Raw genomic sequence first — 8,663 nt, forward strand, 5'->3', positions numbered from 1 at the left:
GGATGGGAAGGAGCCAGAGACAGGGCTCATCTAACAGTTCCACCTCCTACAGTTTCAAGAACTTTCCACAAGAGCCTCAACAGCTGCCGACCTGTATTTTGTACCCCATGACCCTGTTGGGACATTTCATACTTAAAGCCTAACGAGAGGGTTTTACAGTCGGAAGTGTTAGGCCTTTTATCCTTTCTAACAAAAATTTTAGGTCATTCTAGACTTTTTGCATGGCTCAGCAAGTTTTACAAAGAGGCCATTGGTATTTTGATTGGTATCATGTTAGATCTATATACCAACTTAGAGGATAATTTACATCTTAACACTATTGAGTTTTCCGTGACCTCTGCCCTACTTATCTGTCTTTAGTTTCTCTCAATTATCACCACAGCATTCCTGCACACAATTGTTCAATTTATCTCCATGTGTCTTTTTGGTGTTAATTAGGATTTTCCCCCCATTTTCCGATTGTTTTCTACTAGCTTATAGAATAGAGTCAAATTTTGTCTACTGAATTTATCTCTACCATCTCGCTAATTCATCTATTAATTCCAGTGGTGATACTTTGGATTCCTTAGCCCTTCCCCCCAAAACTTATTTTTTTAAACAGCTTTTACTCTAATTATTTATCTGTGTAGACGTGTGACTGTGTCTGTCATGATGTTTACAGGGCAGGAGAAGACAACTTGCGGGAGGTGTGTCTTTCCTTCCAACATGGGTTCCAGGAAACTCAGGTTCTCTAATTTGCTTTTCCCTGCTGAGCTATCTTGCCACTCCCCCAAACTTATTTGCTCAGAACATTAACTGTTGACCATGTTTTTGTGTCCAAGGGTCTATCACAGTATGGAGCTTAACTGGGCTTGGTCTTAAAAAGGTGTTCAGATGTGGCCCAGCTATGGGGTGGGATCCAGATCTCATCTGAGGAGCTCTTTGTAGGAACACAAGTCAAGAAAGTGGCATTCAGTGGGTGAAACCACTAGGGTCAGTGTCCCCAGGGATGGCAAGAGGCTGAGAAGGAGGGGGTGTCAGAGATAAGGATCAAAAGTTGTCTCGTTGGCTGGGACAGGGCAGGGTGGAGGCCCCAGGGAGCACAGAACAAAGTGTGATGTGCATCTTGAGCTGGCATCACAAGGAAAGTGACAAGGACCTAGAGGAAAGGCTCTGAGCATCAGGGTGGGTGGGCAGGGCTTGTATATATGGTGGGCCCACCTGCATTTCTCCATTCTTTAATATATGTGAGTGTTCATGTGTCCCTCAGGTCCCCAGAACCTGCATTGCAAGATCCTTACAGACTCTAAAGCCCACAGGTGCTCAAATCCCTCCTGTAAAAGGATGAGTTGTTTGTGTACAGCCACACATGTCTCTTCTGGGCTGCCTATCGTCCACAAGAGAAGGTGGCTGCCGTGCCAACAGTGACCCAAACACTGACCTGTTTAGGGAGTAACAAGAGTCATCTGTATTCATTTAGTAGAGACAGAATTTAAAGATAGTTTTGATTTAAGGTTAACAGAATCTGCAGATACAGAACCCACAGGTGTGCATGCGCTCGTGTACACACACACACACACACACACACACACACACACACACACACACACACATCTTCCCATGTCCATCTGTGTGACTGTCTGTCACCCTGAACTCTAACACAGCCCTTTACTTCCTTCTCTAACACTTGGACCCCAGGCTTCTGCTCTTATACACTTGGCCATTGGCTGTCCTGTATGTTTCCTCCTCCCCACCTCAGCTGCCCCTTCAGCCTGGCTCAGCTCTATTCACCTAACCCAATATCTGTTGTCCTCTCCACACACGTATCTGGGGCTTGCAGAGCAGGGACACCCAAGTTACAGTCCACTTGCTTTTGTGCCTATGGTCAAACAAATGTCCCTAGACCCCAGCTATCTGTGCCCACTTTCTCTGTTCCTCACCAGCCCTCCCTGAACCGTGTTGGTATCATGTCTTGTGTGTGACTTTTGGGGAAAGTGCTCTTTGTAAGATTCTTTATTTGTGATATTGCCTTTCTGTTAAAGTATGTTGGGGACCCCCAAATCAATGCCTGCTATACTTTGTGGTCATTTACAGACAAACATAACCACTAGAGTCCCAGGAAGGTGAGCAGGTCACACTCTGAATGACAAGGAACCTATTGGAGTTTGTGTCACACTTTCCCTCTGGTCTTTTTGATTTTTGCTATCTAGTGTTCCATGCCAGGCAGCTACATGTTACTTAGTGGAAAACTTGGATGTTGCAGAAGTTTTGGTCAAACATATGACGTGCTCTTGGATGGCTGTTGACATTGTTAACTAACCAGCAATGTGCTTAAAAGAGCCAAGCAGAACCAAGAGTTATCAGAGGACGTGACCCAGAAGTCCATGACCCTGTAAACCAAAGGAGTGACCTGGAACATGCTAGGTGGCATCCACAGACACCCACAACAGAAACACCTCCATCAGTGACCATCCACTGTGGGTTTTAAGCTTCTCTGAGGCTTTGGGCTGGCATCGGACCCTTGCCCACCCAACTCTTGTGATGAAGTCCCATGAGTGGCTGTGTCCTATGGGGTGGTCTAGGCAGTGTGTATGTCCCCATCATTTCCAATAGCAAGCACTTGGGCCCCTGGAAAAGGTCTCCTTAGCCGCAGGAGCTCCACAGCAGGATTTTGGAGCCTGAGAGTCCACAGACACAGACCTACCTCCTCACGGTTTACTGTCTGCAGCAGGATGCCCTGGGCCTCCTGTGCCCGCCAGGCTCAGACAGGATCTGAGCAACAGTGTCTGTTCTCTTGAGGGGACAATGTGCCAGGTTCACATCTGTGTGATTCCTGTTGTGAGACTTTTCACCAGGAAGTGACCCAGTAGCTCTCTCTCGGAATTTTTCTGAACTTTCTCTTTCCTTTTAAAAAAGTTTTTTTTCTCTCATACATTAAATCTCGTCTACAGTTCCCCCTACCCCTCTTCTCCCAATCCCTCCAACGCCCCCAAACTTCCCCTTCTCTGTTTCTCTTCAGAAAAGAGCAGGCCTCCCAGGGATATCAGCCAAACACTGCATAACAAGTTACAATAAGACTAGGTACCAACCCTCATATTAAGACAACACAGTAGGAGGAAAAGGGTCCCAGGAGCAGGCAAAAGAGTCAGAGACACCCGGACGCACACTGTTAAGAGTGTTAGGAGTGGGGCTGGAGAGATGGCTCAGCGGTTAAGAGCACTGACTGCTCTTCCAGAGGTCCTGAGTTCAAATCCCAGCAACCACATGGTGGCTCACAACCATCTGTGATGGGATCTGATGCCCTCTTCTGGTGTGTCTGAAGACAGCTACAGTGGACTCATATATAATAAATAAATAAAGATATAATCTTTAAAAAAAAAAAGAATGTTAGGAGTCCCACAAGAACACCAAGCTACACAACCACAACATTTATGCAGAGGACCTCGCTCAGACCCCTACAGGCTCTGTGATTGTCGATTCAGTTTCTGTGAGCCCCTATGAGCCCTGCTTAGTTGATACTGCGGGCTGTGTTCTCCTGGGGACCTCAACCCCTCTGACTCTATAATCCTTCCTCCCTGTCTTCTGAGCCGTTCGCTGAGCTCTGCCAATTGCTTGGCTGTGGGTCTCGTTATTTATTTATGTATTGTTATTTTATTGATAGTTACAGTAGAAGTCTATTTGTGTGTGTGTACGCACACTCGCATGCACACTTGCATGCATGCTGGGGTGTAAAAGTGCATGGCTGGGTGCTGGCACGTGGATGCCATGGTGCACACACGGAGGTCAGAGAACAATTTTCAGAATTCTTTCCTTCCACCGTGAGCCCCAGGGACTGGACTCGGTGGTGAGGCTTGTGAAGCAGGTGCTTTTACTCACTGGGCCATCTTGCTGGACTGGCCTTGAAGGATGGCCTTGACCTTCCGATCTTCTTGCCTTCACCTCCCGTGTTACCTCTGAGCTACCACTGTGTGCCACTGTGCCTGGTTCTAAGCAGTGCTGGCGGGGGGAACCTGAGGTTTTGAACACATCAGGCAAGCATCCTGCCCACTGTGCTACGTCCCCAATGCTGACTTTTTCCATCAGTTTCAAAAACTTTCTGACATGCTCTCCTGATAGATCTTTGTATTTGGCCCGAGGAAGGATGCAGCTACATCCCCCCCCCAATATAATGATCGAGTTCACTTTTATCTCTAGGTTTTGTCGTTGTCATTTTGTTTTTCAACACAGGGTTCTTCTGTATAGCCCTGGCTGTCCTGGAACTCACTATATAAACCAGGATGGTCTTGAACTCATAGAGATTCACCTGCCTCCCTGGTCCTGGGACTAAAGGCATGCACCACCCCCACCCCTAGTTTTTAGTATATTTTTTTTAAAAAAGAGCTCATCAAAGCCTGGAGCCATGGCTCAGCGGATAAAGTGCTTGTTGAGCAACAATGAAGACCAGAGTCCAGATCAGCAGAGCCCATGTGAGGGCCAGAAGGTGTGGTGGCAGCCCTCACCTGCAACTCAAAGTCAGAGGCAGGGGTTCCTGGGTCAAGCTGGCTAGAGGAGGTAGAATTGGTGAGCTCTGGCTTCAGACAGAGGCTGTGCCTCAGGAAATGAAGGGTAACCAAGGAAGACGACTGTTGTCACCCTTGACCCCTACACTCAGCCGCATATGTATACCACACACATACGAACACAAAACCAACCAGCAAACCCAGTATTAAGCCTCATGAAGCTTGTTTTGAGACTACTGTGCAGTGTATTTTCTCTAGACTCCTGGCCGCGCTACATTTGCATAGCATGCTTTCTGCTGTGGAGCCTTTCGAAGGCACTCGACTCAATTTGTCATGAAGCCTCGTGTAAAACACTCCACTAGATGCAGTTAGTAACATCTCACTTAAAATATACACATCACCAGATGTGGTGATCACTGCTGTAATCCTAGCAGTCCAGATGCTAAGGCAGAAGGATTGAATGTTGGAAATCAGGGGACGATGCGATGATTCAGCAGTTAAGAGCACCTGCTGCATGCCGGGCGGTGGTGGCCTACTTCAATTCCAGCACTCGGGAGGTAGAAGCAAGTGGACCTCTGAGTTTGAGGCCAGCCTGGTCTACAGAGTGAGTTGTAAGAAGAGAAGCCCTGTCTTGACTCCTCCCCCCACCCAAAGAAAAAGAAGAAAAAGAAGGAGGAGGAAGAGGAGGAAACTGGAGACTATCTGGCTACACAGAAGCCTCTATCTTAAAAAGAGGAGAAAGGGCTAGCTAGCAAGGTGGTCCTAAAACCCACGTGTTGGGAAGAGAGAACTGACTTCCATATATGCACTGTGGCATGTGCGCCCACACGCTCACAAATTAATAAATATAAAACTTACTTTCAAAGAAGAAAGAACACAGAGTCAGACACATGAGAATGTGTGCATGCATGCCCATGCACATGTGTGCATGCATGACACAGCTGTGTGATTATCTTATGTGCCTTGTGTGCTTTGACATCAGAACACCTATGGCTTGAAGGATCATGTCCCTCCAAAAGTCACATTGAAACTTAATCTACAGTCACAAGGTTTCTGCCCTTGGGAAGGAGGACTGTACAGAAGGCCTTGAAGAAGGAGGCTCCCCTCTGTGAGGTCAGCAATCAGGGGCAATGGTAACAGCTTGGTCCTCATCAGACAAGGAGCTGCCAGTGCCAGGTTTAGGATGCTGAGGAATGTGTAACAGTTACTTGTAACTTGCCTAGCTGTGGTATTTAATGGTAGCAAGAAAGGTTGAGATGAGGGTTATCCTGTCTCCCCAGAAAGGTAGCTATGGCCAGCATCTGCTTCTTGGAGAGCTGCCAGGCAGGGTTTTCTGAACTGACAGAAGGCCGGGAGGCATATGTGAGACCAGTGCTGAGTGCTGTGACACATAGGGTGAAGAGGGCCCCGTCCAGGGCAAACTGGGGTGGAGGAGAGAAGAATAAGGAAAGGGGTCAAGTCAGGGCCTGGTGGTACGCACCTTTAATCCCAGTACTCAGGAGACAGAGGCAGGTGGATCTCTGTGAGTGAGTTTACAGAGTGAGTTTCAGGACAGCTAGGGAAACAGAGGAACCCTGTCTGAAAAAGCCAGAGAGAGAGAGAGAGAGAGAGAGAGAGAGAGAGAGAGAGAGACAGAGAGAGAGAGACAGAGAGACAGAGACAGAGACAGAGACAGAGACAGGCAGAGAGAGAGAGACAGAGAGAGACACACACAGAGAGAGACAGAGAGAAGCAGAGAGAGACAGAGAGAGACAGAGAGAGGCAGGTGGATCTTTGTGAGAGAGGTTACAGAGTGAGTTTCAGGACAGCTAGGGAAACAGAGGAACCCTGTCTCAAAAAGCCAGAGAGAGAGAGAGAGAGAGAGAGAGAGAGAGAGAGAGAGAGAGACAGACAGACAGACAGACAGACAGACAGAGACAGAGAGACAGAGACAGAGACAGAGACAGAGAAGAAAAAGAAAAAGAAATAGAAATGGGTGGTGAAATGTCTTAGTGGCTAAAGACTCTGAAACCTCAGTTTTATCCCCAGGGCTCTCATGTTGAAAGAAGAGAACCAACTCCCAGAGGTGTCCTCTGGCCTCCACATGGCACACACATGCACACACATGCACACACATGCACACACATGCACACAAATGTAATTTAAAAATTATAGCCTGAGAAAGCCAGAGCCGGTTTGTATACACTGCAGTGGAGATCAGGCTCCTACTACAGTGTAATCACGTCTATTATGTCCTATAATGGAGGGGCCATCATGGCCATGAAGGGAAAGAACTGTGTGGTCATCGCTGCAGACAGGTGTTTCGGGATCCAGGCCCAGATGGTGACCACGGACTTCCAGAAGATCTTTTCCATGGGTGACAGGCTCTACATAGGCCTGGCCGGCCTGGCCACTGACATCCAGACATTTGCCCAGCGTCTCAAGTTCCGGCTGAACCTGTATGAGCTGAAGGAAGGTCGGCAGATCAAGCCTTACCCCCTCTTGAGAATGGTGGCCAACCTCTTGTATGAGAAATAGTTTGGTCCCTACTACACAGAGCCTGTCATTGCTGTCTTGGACCCCAAGACCTTTGCTCTCATTGGCTGTCCCATGGTGACTGATGACTTCAGTCAGTGGTACCTGATCCGAGCAAATGTATGGGATGTGTGAGTCTCTCTGGGAGACCAGCACAGATCCAGAACACATGTTTGAAACCATTTCTCAGGCCGTGTTGAATGCTGTGGATGGAGATGCCATATCAAGCATGGATGTCATTGCCCACATCATTGAAAAAGACAAGATCACTACCAGGACGCTGAAGACTAGGATGGACTAACCTGTGCTCTGGATGGTCTAACCTGTGCTCTGGTCCCATCTCCCTTTTGTTGTTTTTCTTTTTAATAAAATCGCCTTTCTTTCAAAAGAAAAATTATAGAAAGAAGCAGTGGAGAGAGAGCCTGTGGCGGCCATAGAGTGTCACGCTTGCTGGAGCTGGCTACAGGCAGTTGATAGCCTCTGTGGGTGCTGGGACTGGAGCATGGGTCTTCCGCAAGAGCAATAAGCCATTAGTCATTGGGCTCTCTCTTCAACCCCTAATACAACCATTCTTGCCTTGGTCATTTTGGCAAAGAGTTTGCTAGGGAGCCCAGGTTGGTTTTGAACTCACTCCCTCAGACTCCCAAGGCTTGAGGTCACAGGCTTGGGTCACCATGCCCAGTTTGCTGGTACATTTGTGTAGAGTTGTACATGTGCTGGTTGAGTATGTTCTGTGTGCATGTGGGCATTGTATGGATTTGGTTGTACATGTGATCGTGTGTATACTTCAGTGTAAATGTGTACATGTGTGAACTTGTGGTTTTATTCTGTGTACAGTGCTGATGCATGCCTAGTTCTTTGAAATGTGTTATGTGTAAGCATGTATGCTATGCATATGAGTTTGCACACATGTGCATTCGTAAGGGTTTGCATTCCTGTACATTTCAGCATGGACCAAGTGCACATTTGTGAATGCTGTGTGAATATGGGCAGGTATGCATGTGTGTGCACGTGTGCATATGTGTGTGCATATGTGTGTGTGCATGTGTGTGCATATGTGCGTGTGTGTGTGTGTGATTCCGAGTTCACCCTGGTGGACCCTGGCTGGGGTTGCTGGCAGGAGCTTGAACTCAGTGTCTCTGCCCCACTCCTGGACTCTCAGAAGACTATGTGCTTAGGCACCGGTGGCCCTCTGAATTTAACCTTCACCAGCCAGGGCCCATCAGAGGCCTGTGTGACCTGGTGTAAATACAGCAATCCACACTTCAGATAAATACAAGATGCATCAAAAGATTTAAGGCACCTGTTGTGTATTTAAAAGAATTATATCTTGTTTATGGTTCGGTATAAAATGCACAGCTGATTTATATAGTGGCTGGTCCATCGCGGAGGAAATCTCATTTCAATCATAAATGGCAGGGTTTGATTTAAGAATTCATTCTTTAATGGGTCTGCAATGTTCAAATTTAAACCCATTCAATTCATCAGCCAAATATTCAATATGGGCACAGGGAACTCATTTAGGCAAACAGAGACTTTTAATATAAATTTTCCGGGAGATTTCTCCATCGATTCCGCAGTTTAGTGCAAAATGATTTGTGCGATACATTCTTGGGGATCAATGCTGCCGGTCAATGGCTCCTATAAAACCTCCTCCCCCGCATGTGGGTC

At 47.3% G+C, this 8,663-nt stretch overlaps 1 pseudogene; it reads left to right on the forward strand.

Annotated features, from left to right (window-relative positions):
* The first annotated feature begins 4,378 nt into the window (after positions 1–4,378).
* LOC116912021 lies at positions 4,379–7,293 on the forward strand (annotated as a pseudogene).
* The last annotated feature ends 1,370 nt before the right edge of the window (positions 7,294–8,663 follow it).

This window comes from Rattus rattus, chromosome 11, assembly GCF_011064425.1.
Source record: "Rattus rattus isolate New Zealand chromosome 11, Rrattus_CSIRO_v1, whole genome shotgun sequence".
NCBI classification, from domain to species: Eukaryota; Metazoa; Chordata; class Mammalia; order Rodentia; family Muridae; genus Rattus; species Rattus rattus.